We start from the raw sequence: 16,013 nt of genomic DNA on the forward strand, positions 1-16,013 counted from the left end.
GTTGCCATATCTTCAACTAAGGTTTGCATTCCCCCCTTCCCAAAGTTAGTTCTCAAGGGTAGACCTGTCTCTCTTAAGTGGATTTTACCATCCTTAAAAAAGACAACATCTTTTGACAAAGCATCACTAAAATCATCACAATCCCTTCTTACATGGTCTGTACTATCACACCAAATACATCTATTAACAAACCCTTCTTTGGGCTGTTGTCTTTGCCTAGGAAGTGGCCCTGATGGTTGGCCTTTTTCTTCAAGCTTTGCAAACTTCACCTTCAAGTCACGCATTCCCTTCACAAGCTCATCTAGCATGGACTCATCAAACTTAGGAGCGATAAAAGTAGGCTTTACCATTTTGTCAGAAGTTGAGGTGGAAGGACTTGTAGTGTTTACTACCATCTTGTCCCTTCTTCTTTGTCGTTTGTCAAGCAGTGAGACAACACCTTCAACCTCATTCCAGTCGGTCTTTAGTCCTTGCTCAGCATCTTTATCTTCAAGAAGAAGCTCCAAATTTTCTTGAAACTCTTTACCTGCAGCTTGTAAGAAAAGATCTGTCTTCTCTGCATCTAGTGTGGCCCTTTCTGTCCTAGTGAGTTGTGCATAGCGCCGCTCAAATTCCCTAAGTAGCTCTGTTATTGATAGTCCTTGCTTTGGCTTGACTACCCATTCTAAGAATGTCCTTTTGGTCACTCTCTCAGAGTCCTCCATGAAATATTCCTCCTTTAAAGCTACTTTGAGTTCTTCCCAATTTCTCCCATGCCCATCTTTAATTGCCCTAACATGCTCCCTAATTTCTGGAGCAACAACTAGCTCAAAGCTTTGAATCATCTCACCTTCTGACACGCGATGCAGCTCCATCTCCTTCACATACTCGCGTAAGTACTTGGTTACATCTTTGCCATTGAACTGATCCATTCTGTTGACGACCGCTTGTATGGCCTTCGTTGCTGAAATCTCCCTTCTTTCAGTAGCATGTTGTTGTTGCATGAACATTGCAAATGCTTGAAACATTTGCATTGTGGCTGGGTCAAAATGCATACCCTGTTGCTCAACATGATCACCCATGGTTACCCACAAACTCTCACCCTAGCAGATTCGCGTCGGGTTCACCAAAAATATGTCGAGAAATTTGCGGTCTTGCCAGGAAAGCACTGTGCTTATGGCTGTGAGAGTTTGTGAGAGAACTCAACAAAAACTATATGAAGGAGTTAAACCATAGATGCCATGAAGACTAGGGTTTGGAAAGAAGTGCAATCAAAGAAGACTCACTCTTTCTCTCTTGCATTCACACACACAAAGAAAGAACGCAAAAGAGAATGTCAAAACAATACGAAGATGAAAACATCAAGGCTATGGTCATATCGTATCATGGGTAATATGAAAGGGTTAATGGATGAGTTAATGGAATTCAATCTTGGCTGACCAAATAGGCTACGAATTGTTCTTTGGAATTGTAGTTTTGTGCTTACCATAATATATATATTTTGTCTAGTGATTGGGATTAATTGTGTGTACAAATCCTCTTGGTTCATAGCAAGATAACTACGCTTACATCAAAAAAAAAATTATAGTCTATGAGAGGTAGTATGATGGGATCCGGTGATAGAAGTATTTCATTAAGCCTTTCTGGGCCAAAGAGAAACACTATACGTTGTTGAAAGTGTATTTTTCGGCTAATCCATACGTTAATTCTAATAGATCGTACAGAGTGAAAGCGATAGAAATGATCATCATGTGGGTTATTCATCTAGGATAGTATGTGAGAAATGTAGATATGAGAGAAGTGAAGAGATGAGAAGTTTCCCTCCCAAACCCTATTCTTGCCCGTAGGCAATAAGGATACTGCGGGGAGAGATGTACCTGTAGCAAAGAGAACCTAGAGAGGATGAATTACTAAGAATGAGAGAGATAGGCTTGGTTAAGGAGATGAGATTAGATACATATATATATATATATATCTATATATATATATATATATATGTTGGATTAGAGATGAAAATGAAAACAACAAGAAATCAAGAAAACATCAATGTAGAACACATCTTACTTGAAACCCTTCGGCACCATTATTGATGGGAGAGAGAAGAAGAGTGGATAATTCCACTTTGATTGATACACCAAGTGCAAGACCTTCTTTGATTAGAGTTGATCTTCCAAGGTTAGCTTGTTGCAAGAATGGCTAGTCTCCCTCTAGGAGAAAGTGTAGGCTTGGGCTTATGTTAATGGCTAAGTACAATTAGGAATTACTACTCACTCCCTCGAGAATTCCTCTCATCAATGGCTTGAATGCTTGAGTTCCTTCCAAGGAAGAAGAGGTTCCCTTTTATAGGTGAAGGGAACCCACAAGGGTTTACACAAGAAGAGAGGAGCCAGTGTGAACAGGAATTGGAAAAGTTGGAAATGAGCTGTCCCTGCATGATGTGGGCAGACTAGGGTCCAGTATTTTGATCATATCTCCTCAACCGTAGCTCCAAATAAAAAAATAAAAATATGGGCAGAAACTTCAGCTCATTAGCTACGATTTTCATTTTAAAATTATTCTCCAATTCGGATTGGAACCTTGTGTAAAAAATTCATCAAAATAGGGTCCATTTATGGCAGCAAAAGTCTTCATGTGGTCTCCTTAGCCTTGACTTTCATTTAATTCCCAAGGACACCTCATGCCATATGAAAGCATGACATTTCTCCTTGACAAAGTTTTGTAACCATGCTTGCAATAATGCATTAAAATAAGTGTATCTTTGAAATCATGCCACCTAGTGTCCCACTAGGATTTGATTCTCTCCTAGTAGCTATTTAAAAAGAAATATAAGAAAAGTATAAAAAATACATAGAATATATATATATTGGAGTTTACCCTAGATATAGGATCTAGCTAGGGTGTGAGATGATAATGAAATAGTAGAAATAAAGAATCAATGCTTTTTGCCCCAAGTTAAAGAGGCGGAGCTATTGACACTTTTCCCATAGTATTTTTTGATGGTAAAGTAAGAATACATTACCCTTGAGATAAATAATAAGATGAGATAGAAAGCTTATTTTTATACTTACATATGCATATGTACATTATAGGAAATATAATTATGTATCTAAAAAGTTACAAGATATCTCTTGTAGCATGTGTTCCCACTATGTACATGTCACAGCACGACAACGTGGACCCCACACCCCCAAAGAGTGTCCATGTGGATATCTTGCCAACTTCTTACCAAGAAGGCCCTGTTGAGCTGCCTCCTTCAGAAGTTCCCTCTAGAGTACCGTTGGTGACAAGTAAAACCACGGGGAGCAACATCGCTTCTACCTCACAAGAAACCGTTAACACGTCGACTCTAGAAGGATTGTTCATTAATGATCATTGGACATACGACCTCCACACTGAGGTGTTGACGGATCTACACTCTGGCCACGCCTACCATGTAGGATGGATAGAGATTGTACAATCCACCTCTAGTGCCACGAGCATCGAAGATCAACAGAAAATGATCTGTAATGTTATCCATGGCATTATTCAATCAGAAAGGCAAAACCGAGGGGTAAATATACTCTCAACTGGCCCCATGAGATTTCTGGATACGAGCAAGGCTTAACAGCCTACTCTATCACAAATGGAGACTCCTCTAATGAGTCCCATGGACCCATCTTATGTCATTTCACCTGGGGTCTCTATGCAATCTGAGCCTCCGAGCGACAACATTAGCTTCCCTAACTTGGCTCAACCCTCTATTAAGGAAAACACAGTGCTCACTCCAGGGATAGACCTGACAGAGAATGTACCGATGACATCTACGGTTAGCGCAGTGCCACTACCTAGTGTCGTAGTACCTAATATGGGGCCTCGACCGTATGTGCCTCTAGCCCCTTATGCACACATGGCCCCCACACCTCCAATTGTACCACTTGTTTATGATCCTTGAGTGCCGCTCTCTAGCCCTTATCCGAGTGGACATATGCCCGGTTATGTTCCATATCCTACATCATCCACACATATGCCAAGACCGGTACCCGTCCCTCTCCCACATATGATTCCAAGAGTACCTCCACCGGTCCTGCCTCCTCACATAGGTGACTTGGCAGCGTTTTCTCAAACCATAGGTCGATCTATCGCGGAAAATATGCGTCATGCATCTGATAGAGAGCCTAGAAGTAAGGCAGTACAAAATGCCAAACTCACGCAAAAATTCAATGGGGACGAAGATGCTAGAAAACACATTGAAGTGTTTGAACAAGTATGTGATTCCTGAGGGGAACGCAACGAACTACATAAGTGCAATGCCTTAAGCTTGACATTAAGTGGGAAGGCTGGAGATTGGTATAGAACCCTAAGGGTGGACGAGAAAACAATCTACCCTACCCTTCGAAGGTTGTTTCTAAAGGAGTACATACGAGAAGGTGTGCTTTGGGGTGTAGCATCTCAGCTACAGAAGGACGAACGTAAGGAAGGAGAGTCAGTAAGGGACTTCATTAGTCGTCTAAAGCACTTAAACTCTCGCTGCCCTGTAAATGAGCGCTTCAACAATAACCAACTGCTTGATCGATTCATTCGAGGGTTGAGGAATGAAGGAATCTATAATGGACTAGTGATTAGAGGTATCACAACCTGGGAAGATGTCACTGCCAATGCAATCCAATTAGAGGACAACTTGATGATAGCAGGCATGAGGGTGTCTATTGACACGAGATCCACTAGCTCACAAGCCATTGAGTATGAACCCATGACTGCAAAGCCCATTGCCAATGAGCCAAAGGTATTTGAGACATTCTTGACAGACCTCACCAAGGCAATCCAAGAGTCTCTTAAGGATAATCGACCCCCTCAAAATAGTCACATGTATCCAAGAAGGGAGCAACAATGGTATTCCATTTGCTTAGGTCCACATAGCACTAGTGAATGCCCTACGTTTAGAGTAAAATTTAATGGAACTTGCAACGCATGTGGTAGGTATGGTCACCAAGCTAAGGATTGTTTAATGATCAAACGTATGATGGCAAATAGACCACCTGTAGCCTGGACGGATGCGCCTCGAGCTCCTGTATTGATGCCTGCTCCACCTGTTGAGCAACTACCGCAACACATGGTCCCTAGATCTCAAAATGTTGTACAAGCTACACCGCTACCACCTCCTGTGCTAGGACCGCAGCCCCCGCATCCAAGAGTCGCCCCTATGAACCAAGTGGGTTGCGAGCCATCTAATGCTTATACAGATGGCTGTGAGGAGGAAATAGACACTAGTATTGCCTACGGACTTGATACATTGGAAGAGTGTCCTATATACTACATGGAAGATTGTTGGGGGCAAGTCAAGCCGGTTTATCAAGCTGCTGCTCTCGCATCCAGAGGTCAAAATATCAACACCCAGGCTAGGAGGCCACCTCTTCAATGCTACGAGTGTGGTGGACCACATCGGGCAGCGGAGTGCCCTATTAGGCTGCAAAAGAATGCTGCACAGATGCAAATGAATCAAGGGAGCACATCTGCAATGCCAATACTCACATGTAATTGTTGTGGCATAGATCACTTGATTGCCCAATGCCCCTATAACCCAAATGCGCCTAAAATCACACCCCTAAATTTGGTCAAAATTGCTAGTGTGACATCGCCAATACCACCCGTCGCACCCGCTTATGCGATTACACGGTCCATGCTTCAAGGGCCAGGCCATATCCTCGAAGAGAGAGATACCGCGTCAGTTATCCAAGCAAAGAAAAAGAAGACACGAAGGAAGAGGTCGCAGAATACGGGAAATTCAAAGCCAAGTTCCAAAACAAACATAGGAACATGAGATGACCCCGTGTATATGAATGACCTCGAGGATGATTCAGATTCAATCGAGACAATGGAGACTAGAACCAATACCACAAAGGGAAAGACCCACAAAGAAAACCGTAACATGGAACCAAATGAAAACCGAATAAGAGAAAACCATAAAGAGCCTCTGAAAACACCACAAGTGTTTCCAAATCCAATCCAAGACCCCCAAGATAAACCGTAGGGGCAAAAAGGGAAGAATCGTAAAAAGAAGATTGGGACGTACCCAAACCCAGTAGACGAGATTGGGCAGGTGAAACATCTAAGAGGTTTAGTGGAGGAGACTCAAAGGAAACTAGAACCAGAACCCATGCATGTCAAAATTTATGACACAGCGTTTCCCACGCAAGTTCATCCACCCCACATGAACCATAGACCGTTAGCCATACCTAGTATCATCCAAGAAGGGAGTGAGGACGGGACATCAGAAAGTGAGCATACACCTTTCTTGTTGGAAAGGATGTTTAACGAAGGAATACATGATCCCATTGAGGAATATGAGATTCCATCCTCACCAGCTCCTAGTCAAGGAACTACACCCTGCAAAATGCCAATGAATGTTGCCAAACTAGTGGACTTCATGTCTTCTGAGGTCCGAACCACGATCATAGCAAAGCACTTCGAGCATTCCTTAACGGAGAGCTACAAACGGGATTACCGCAGTTTGCGCAACCAAATAGGCCTGACTCAATTATGATTGATGAGGAAAATCATGTGCAATCACTTGACTTAGATGGACACGAGTCTGTGATCAAGGTACCCATTAACAAATTAGGGAAATATTTTGAAGGCGACGAGTCTAATGCGACCCTACCCATCACTACCAAGGGATTAACTATAAAGGGAATTCTTGATGGTGGTGCGGGAGTTAGCATCGTTACAAAAGATTGTTGGGAATCCATGGGAAAACCCCGCCTCAGTGTTACTAACATTGTGGTAAAGATGGCAAATGGTACCATAGCCAAACCTATGGGGATGCTCAAGGATATTAAGATCAAAGTTCTAGGACACAAGGTACGACATACGTTCATTGTAATGGATTTCTCTAAACACCTTATGTCATATGAAATGATTTTAGGACGACCATTTATGAGGGAAGCACAAATAGTTCATGATTGGTCTAAAAATCATGTCTATTTGCAATTCCAAGACTCTGTCCTTAGAGTGGATTTGGTGACTGGTAAGGTACACCCCTTAGGGAGTAAAACCATTATTGATCATCGCTCTGACACCACAGTTCACTTGGACCCACTACAATATTGTTACACTTGTAAGAAGGATACAGACATTGGCCAAGATTCTCCTTACATGGATGTGTTACCGGGTATGGCGGAATCAGACAACGTAGACTGGGTACACCTAGCTGCAACCATAGATACCTGGGGAAATAGAGGAACCACTTGGGTCACACTAGAGGGGGAAGAGGTACCACAAATTGCATCTCTGAACATGATAGGTGCCATACATGCATCTTCTAAGGGCAAGGCAATTGTAGACCAATCTGACAGTGACACCGATAGCTCAATAGAAGACTTTGACCAACATGACTCAGACATGGACTCCTAGAGTGAAACGGATTCTGAATCTCATGAATTAGAGAGTGGAGCAAGTTCAGAGTCAAAACATTCGGAAGGACCGAGCACATCAACCGATGATAGCTCCTCCGAGAGTGAAGAGGACACCAACGAGGACTCCTTTAGTGAGCCAGATCTAAATGCAAATCAAAAGCAGGTCTCAAATAAGAAAAGGAAAAACTTTTAGAGGCGTCGATATCGAGCCAATGTACGTGCTAGGATAAAAAAGAAGAGATCCTCAGCAGAATGGCTCAGTTATATAGGAGCATGTGATGCTCATCGAAAATTGGTAGACGATTGGGGTGAATATCTCCAAAATGTTATGTGGTGTAGACCACGACCCCATGACATAGCCCAATTAGAGATCATAGACAAGCCAAAGTTGAGCCGCACTGCAAGGAGGCGTCAAAACCAAGAGTTAGCTCGACAACACAAGAAAGCAGAAATGGAAGCACAGACCAAAGCACAACCAGAATCCACAGACTTGCATCCTGCACCAGAACATTTCAAATCTTACACCACAGGGGAAGCAAAGGTTGTGTACACAAAAGCCCAAAGAATACCTATCGATGGGAATAATGGAATCTATGATGGTCCGGAAATAGTTAAAGAAATAGAATTAGCCGGCCCCGATGAAGAATCAAAACCTGTTTTTATTGCCCAAGACCTCACAGAAGTTGAAGAGGCGGTCCTCAAAGAGCTTCTCAAGGAATTCAAGGACATATTCGCTTGGACATACCATGATATGAAAGGTGTTCCACCTTCTGTGGTCCAACATACAATCCCTATGATTAGCACTGCGAAGCCCGTACAACAAAGACCCTACCCGATGAATCCTAAGTACGCAAAGATCATTCAAGAAGAACTACAAAAGCTTATCAAATGTGGGTTCATATATCCTATTGAACACTCTGAATGGGTGTCTCCAATAGTTATCGTGCCAAAAAATAATGGGAAACTCAGGGTGTGCGTGGACCTCAAAAAAGTTAATGCAGCTACTAGAAGAGACCATTACCCCCTACCATATTCCGAACATGTACTTGAAAGAGTTGCAGGCAAGGAAGCTTATAGCTTTCTAGATGGGTACTCAGGCTACAACCAACTCACGATAGCGCTAGAGGACCAAGCTAAAACTGCCTTCATCACAGAATTTGGCGTGTTTGCATTTCGTGTGATGGATTTTGGCTTAACAAATGCCCCTGCTACATTCCAACAATTAATAAACACTGCTTTTAAAGAATATTTGAGAGAGTTTTGTGAAGCTTTCTTAGACGACCTTTGTGTTTACTCTTCTTGGAAAGAACATCTATCATGTTTGCGGAAGGTGTTTGAAAAGTGTAGGTTATATCGTATCTCATTGAACCCGTTCAAATGCCAATTTTGGGTCAAGCATGGAGTTATTTTAGGGCATATAGTATCTAAGAATGGTATCTCAACCGATGAGAGCAAAATTAAAGTGATTCTAGAGTTACCACCACCAACCAATTACAAGGGAGTTCAAAGGTTCATGGGACACGTGGGTTATTATCGACGGTTTATTTTATTTTTCGCTGAGATAGCACGTCCTTTGTACAAGCTTCTCATTGAATTTAAATGGACTGAAGAGTGTGACCAGGCCTATGAACAATTGAAGAAAACACTAGCAAGTGCTCCGATTTTAAGGACACCTAACTGGGATGTCATTTTCCATGTGCATATTGATGCATCAAACTTTGCTACTAGGTGTGTTCTCACTCAACCAGGAGAACATAAATTGGACTATCCCATTAGCTTTGCAAGCCGTCAATTGAACGATGCTGAAAGGAACTACACCACTACAGAGCGAGAAGGTTTAGCAATGATTTATGCAGTAAAGAAATTTCGCTACTACCTTCTGGCAAACAAATTTGTATTTTATGTGGATCATCAAGCGTTGCTGTATGTGGTAAACAAGCCATGCTCCACAGGAAGAATCACACGATGGTTGTTAATTCTTCTGGAGTTTGATTTCACGATTGTAGTGAGACCCGGTAAAAGACACGTCATGGCTGATCATTTGTCTCGCATACCCAATGGTGAAGCCCCTACAGGAGTTGATGATGAATTACCCGATAATTCCCTATTCATAGTTGAGACTATGCCTGAATGGAGTGAGAACATTGTTAACTTTTTAGTTAATGGTTTTCCACCCAAAGAACTTCGTAAGGATATCGCTCGAAGGCTAGTAAAAGAATGTGAACCTATTGTTTGATTGCCGGAACTCTGTATAGACTAGGCAAGGACTATATTCTTAGGCGTTGTGCCCGCGAGGATGAATATTTGTATATCTTGCAAGAAGCACATATGGGCATAGCAGGAGGAAATTTTTCAGGAGACCTGACTGCTAGAAAGGTGTTGCAATCAGGCTATTGGTGGCCAACTTTATTTAAGGATGCATCACTTTTTACAAAAGGGTGTGATGAGTGCCAACGTTACAAGACCACACAACGCAAAGACAGAATGCCCTTACATCCTATTAAAGTAACCCAACCATTTGAAAAATGGGGCTTAGACTTTGTAGGTCCAATTAGTCCCGCAGCTCGCAACACTCAATCTCGATATATTCTAGTTGCTACGGACTATGTAACAAAGTGGGCTGAAGCTAAGGCTTCACAAAAAGCTGACGCGAGGACAACAACTAAGTTTCTTTTTGAGAACATTATCACAAGATTTGGTTGCCCTTTTGAAATTGTTAGTGATAATGGTACCCATTTTATAAATGAGGTAATAAGAGAGCTTACCACGACCTTTATGATATCCCACCATAAGTCTACACCTTATTACCCGCAAGCTAATGGACAAGCCGAGAGCACCAACAAGACTCTAATCTCTATTTTAACCAAGACGGTAGAAGCTCATCACACTGATTGGGATTTGAAGTTGACATCTGCTCTATGGGCTTATCGTACTGCTTATAAAGTGGCTATTAATTGTACGCCATTCAAAATGGTATACGGCCAAGAAGCAGTTATGCCTTGGGAGTTTGTCATTCCTAGTCTTAGGGTAGCTTCGCAAGAAGGATGGAATGGTAACCCCTTAACCGAGCATTTGTATATCTTAGAAAAACTAGATGAAGAGAGACAGTTGGCTATGCAAAATGCTCTTGTGGAAAAGGATAGGAGAAAGAAGTGGTTTGATCGCCATGTGAAGAACAAGGACATCAAAGTTGGTGATAAAGTCCTTATGTATGGAGTACGTAAAGAGAAGAAAAAGTTGAAATATGCTGGTAAAGGACCATATAGAGTATGTGAAATTACCCCACAAGGTACCCTTCGTGTGGAAACTCTTGATGGAGTTGAAACCATTGGATTCCTCAATGGGAGTAAATTCAAAAGATATTATGATCCTTTAAGCCAAGAAGAACTACGGGCCATTCATCAAAAGAAGGCCGCCAAAGCACAAACCGAGTTAACACTAGGTTGGTAATGGGACACTTTTATGTCCTGGGACACTTTTATGTCCTATTAAGTGACCATTTTCCTTGAATTATATCAAGAGTTTCAAAATGGATTTTGAGGTGCTATCTATCTAGAAATTTGTCTCATGAGCTGAAAAAAACTTGACATTTTTTTGGAATATCAATTCCATCTTTAACCTTGTCCTTGCACAACATTTCACAACCTAAACTGTGTGAAAAAACGGGTCGATTTTTGGCTTTTTTAAACTTTTTGCTACTATACCACTCTAGAATTCATGTTTGTGAGGTCTATAATGCTAGAGAACTATCTTTAGTAGTCCTCAACATGTCCTGATGCTTCTAGGGAGAAATAAATGTTAAAGTTGTAAGTTATGACCAAATTACAAAAATTGACAAATCCTGTTTTTTAGCCAATTTTAGCTCTTCTATGATTTTTTTGGTAGCTTTCATGATATCCAAATGTAGTTTTGATTTTCTATGTCCCATATTGTAACATGAAGCTAATATTCCTTGAGTTTTGGGGCACCTAATACCCTATTTTTCATAGTACACAACGATGGTTGATTTTTTCTATTATAGAAGAAAACGAAACATTCTAGTATATCAAGTATAGTTTTTGCACTATTGCTAGTTTCTTGTGACAACTATATGTATTTTGTAGGTAGTAACCATATCTAGTCATAAGGATCAAATTTGGCTAGATATTCAATAGTTTCTATGGGATTCTACAACTCATAATGTTGAACCCAGTTTTTTCATGTTTGCTATATTTAGCACTTCATCTTTGTCCCCAAGATTCCCCTTGGTAAGAGATGTATTATTCTTTTGACATGCTCCATGGATCCTTATGAACCTAAAGGACAATAGGGAACTAAGAAAACGTGCATATATTATTTGTATTCAGCGTGGCTATAGAAAATTTGATGATAGGTTTGCAGAATGGTAAAAATTCAACTTTTTTGTACCTATTTCTTTTGGCAAAACAAAAAATAGTGAGTGAGAAGCAATCATATGTTCTGATCACCAACCCATTGAAGTTAACTAGGGAATTTATCTCAAGTCCTACAAAAATCCCTAATCTTATTTTTATACAAAAAAACGTAAGAAATGACTGTTTGGATGAAAATGTAATGGTCCATCAACTTTGGAGGCTTGGTGTGACCAAAAGATGAGAAATTTTACAAGTCTCTTATTTTTTCCATGTGTAGTAGGCCTTGAACTATAACCTCATGAAACGATTTTACAAAATGAGTGGATCTACTATGGTTTTGGAGGTTTTTTTCAAAACCCTGAAAGGACACTTTTATGTCCTGTTAGGTTACCAACCTAGTGTTAAAGAAGATACAAGCTCAAGCTGAGGCTAAGGAGCGACAACAACGTATAAGACAAAAACGAGAGGCTAACCTTGGAGTCACAAATGAATTCCACGTGGAAATCGAAGAGGATTGGTTGGACTCTGACACACCTCTACGATACCCTATTGAGTTAAATAGTGCCTATGGAAAAGTTCTATATAACGCCTTATTGGACACGGGTGCTAAATATAATCTGCTATCCTATGGGGTGTGGTGTCAGTTAGGGAAGCCACCTCTATCTGAGAGTATTATCCAAGTCAAGGGTGTCAACAAGAAAAAAACTACGGTTTTTGGAATCTGGCACACTTCTGTCAGTTATGACAATGGAATTGTAGCTCAAGACTTTTTGGTCATGCCTACTGGAACTATGGAGGGTAATATAAACCTAGGTCGCACGTGGATGATAGCCACCAAATGCACTATTGATTGGGGGACTGGGGGTGTCACAACGCAAAAACCAACTCTTATCCCTACCACTCAAGCCATAGTCCCTGAGATATTGCCTAAGGAAATAAAACCCAAGACATTGCATGTCCAGGAGGTTGAACCATACGTCCCCATAGCCCAACTCTCTAGATCTTCAACTGATGTAGTTGAAAGAAAGCTTGAGACACACAAGAACCATCCTAATATAACAAAGAAAGCATACAAGTGGGTCCCTAAAGCTTCTTTAGTAACCATGGCTGATGCTAAAAAATGGAAGCTTCGTAAGAAACGTCCCACTCGCTCCAAGAAATGTAAGAAAACGTGGCGCTGGATTCCTAAACGACTATTAAAAGCCCAAGGATACTATAAAGGAAATGATCAAATCTGGGTGCCCAAACGTAAATTGTACTCTTACCTGTCACCTGGCCCATGTAAACCCAATCCTGTGGCTCCAAAACAAATTGAAAATAGTGGAAAGGAAAAAATCACGGAATGCGACACACCTGCTCCAGAGCTAGTTTGGGTACCAAAGAAAGAACGATTTGTTCCACCTAGCTCAGGAACAGGAAAAGCAAATGAAGCTTCTTGCTCTTCATGTAGTTCCTATACGGAAATAGAAGCTTCGACACAACCTCCACCTACCATTGTACATATCCATACAAGCAAGAAAGAGTTTGCACCTCCCGTTGTAGATTCACCACCTCCAACAATGTTGCAATTAAAATCATGGGAGAGTACCTTACCACCCTTGCAACTAGATGAAACACATAGGGTGATTGAAAACTATTGGTTAAAGCCTTTACCCATAACAACTTGGAACAATTGGTTTCAAAAGGTGACGACATCATTCCAAAAGGTATGATCTACCCAAGGAAGGGGGGAGTGTTTGCTGACATCCGTCATTCACTTGCTTCCCTCTCAACCTTCCTCCCCGACCTCTCAATCTCCAATCTTAGGGAATGTATATATAAAGCCTTATACTCACAAAAACAAGATAAAAAAGTAAAAGAGCAAGAGCCATAACACAAAATAATAAAAACAAATTATGCACAAGAACACGACCCTTGTAATATTTGCACTCTAATCATCATTTATTTGCGTGTACAGATATGGCTAGTACGCTAGAGTCATCCACTCCTGCCTTGGGTGAGAGGTACCCTCGTTACTTTTCACAAATGTTTCACATGGTCTTTCCAGTGCTTGCATGTGAATGGGATTTGATAGGTACGCTAGAATGTGAGAGGAATTTTGAGGAGTTAGAATGGCTGATACGTCTCTTGACCATGTCTGATCCATACTTAGTAGAGAGCGTTTCTCCCATTGCACAAGCCTACCCTTTTGACCAAGATGACTATAGGCGTCTAGTGACCTTCTTAGTAAACATGGGCACCTATGATGAAGAAGAAAATTTACATGACTACACGGATGGCACATATGGTCTCATGGATGATGACTTTGCTTATCTCGACGACGAGGATAGGGGTTTAGCCTTAGGGTTTCCCCCCAACCTCTACAATATCCTATTCCCTTGACTCTTTAGGGGGAGTGCAAATAATTAGGTTAGGGTTCCTTATGTTTTTTGTTGTGTTCAATAAGTGTTGGTACCTTTTCCCACACTAATGTGCCTCCTGGAGGTATTCCTTTTGTTTCCTAGTGTGTACAGGAGCGTGTTTCTATTGATAGGATTTGGACCTTCATGGAACCTTTCCCTCGTTCACACTTCAAATCAAGCGTGACCATCAACACAAACAGGTGTTTTATGTCCATTAGTATTGCCCTTATCTTTTTGCATCCATGTTTGTCTGCTTTGATTGTGATTGGTAGCATAATATTCAACGCATTTGCTTAGTATCAAACATTTAATTCAATGTAATGTTTTGTCATAATCACTTGTCTAGGTTTAAAAATCAAGCAGTCCGACTAAGCTAGTTTGACCAAGCTAGGTATTAGAAATCTTCTCTTAATACCATGGGGAATGCCTTCCTAATAAGCAATGGTTACTTAGGTTCTTAATCCGATTTAGGCAGCATTGTGTGAAATGTACTAGGGCTTTCTAGTGGGCTTAACCCTATTGACCTTTAGCTTAAGTATTATAAAGGGAGTTTACTAATGTGATGAGCCTGGGGAGGGTAACAGTGTTATATGACCCCCCAAAGTTACAAAATTAAAATGCTGAAAATGAACAAACAAAAAATCAAAGTGCCACAATGTAAAATTTTAAGCTGGAAGAGAAATCCCTGCTTAAATTGGTACTTCACTCACATGTATCGCCTATGGTACTAGAGCCCTAGAGGTTCCCAATGTGGGCGCCTTTCCTTGAAAAGCAAAAAACCCAAGGCATACAAAATAAGCACACACATCAAAATTGAATCAATGTGAAAAGACTTTGGGGGGTCAAAGAAAAGGTAATCAGTCAGGCGATGATTTCATGAGAAATTCCTTTTATCGTAGCTTAACTACAAGGTCTTCTAGGTATAGCCTCTAGTCAGCCCTCGAACATCAAATACTTGGCTCTCGCGATTAAACAACTTAATTGACCAGAAAAAATTGAGAAGTTACCCATGGTATTAATAGTCGATCTCTAGTGCCTTTTGACCATTAAATTAGTGACCCCGGACTTGTTTAATTTTTTACCTTTACATTTGTTTATGCATTTGATTATATTGCAATTTAATGTTTATTGCTGACAAATTGTCTAAAATTCTGTTACCAATCAATTTGTCTGTCTAAAATTGCATATGATTTTTAATTGTATATGAGAATGCAATTACTGTGGCAATGTTGTTTGATTTTGCAGTGATTGAAGAAGGCTACGCACATCCATGTCGACTGCTCTTCCATCTCGACGAACGAGCTTCAACTGGATAGCTTCCGAGGACGGAATCTACATCAGGAAGGGGGGCATGTTAATCCTCACGGCACACGGACACCCTATGATCTATAAACGTTGTATTATTTAGAGTCAGGTACCGGGCTTGTCGGACCAATAGGAGCAGGGTAAGGGTGATCGCCGATAACAGGCGCACTCTAACTGGAATATTCAAGGAGTTACTTGGCTAAGTATGGGCGCCAAAGTGTGAATGGGGTGAGCTCATATAAAAGCCACTAAACCTAATTTTTACTCATTCTCTCATTGTGCAATAGAAGCCGCTCTTGCTCCATCTCCACCTTCTCCTTCACCATCTCCTTGTGTGTGTGTGTGTGTACGTGTGAGAGAGAGTGTGAGAGTGTGTGTGTGATCGAGCGTTGCGGCGGCACGACGGCGGCGAGGTGGTTGAGCGCGGCGTAGCGGCGTCTCCCTCTTCTTGGCCGCGCGGGAATCCTTCATTCGCAACTACGCAGGAAGGTGAGTGACACACCATTCTTCCTTGTGAGCTTGTCTGTTGTATGACTGTGTGCTAGGAGCCTTTGTGACTCGCA

This window comes from Adiantum capillus-veneris, chromosome 24 (genome assembly GCF_014529385.1).
Source record: "Adiantum capillus-veneris isolate H3 chromosome 24, ASM1452938v2, whole genome shotgun sequence".
NCBI classification, from domain to species: Eukaryota; Viridiplantae; Streptophyta; class Polypodiopsida; order Polypodiales; family Pteridaceae; genus Adiantum; species Adiantum capillus-veneris.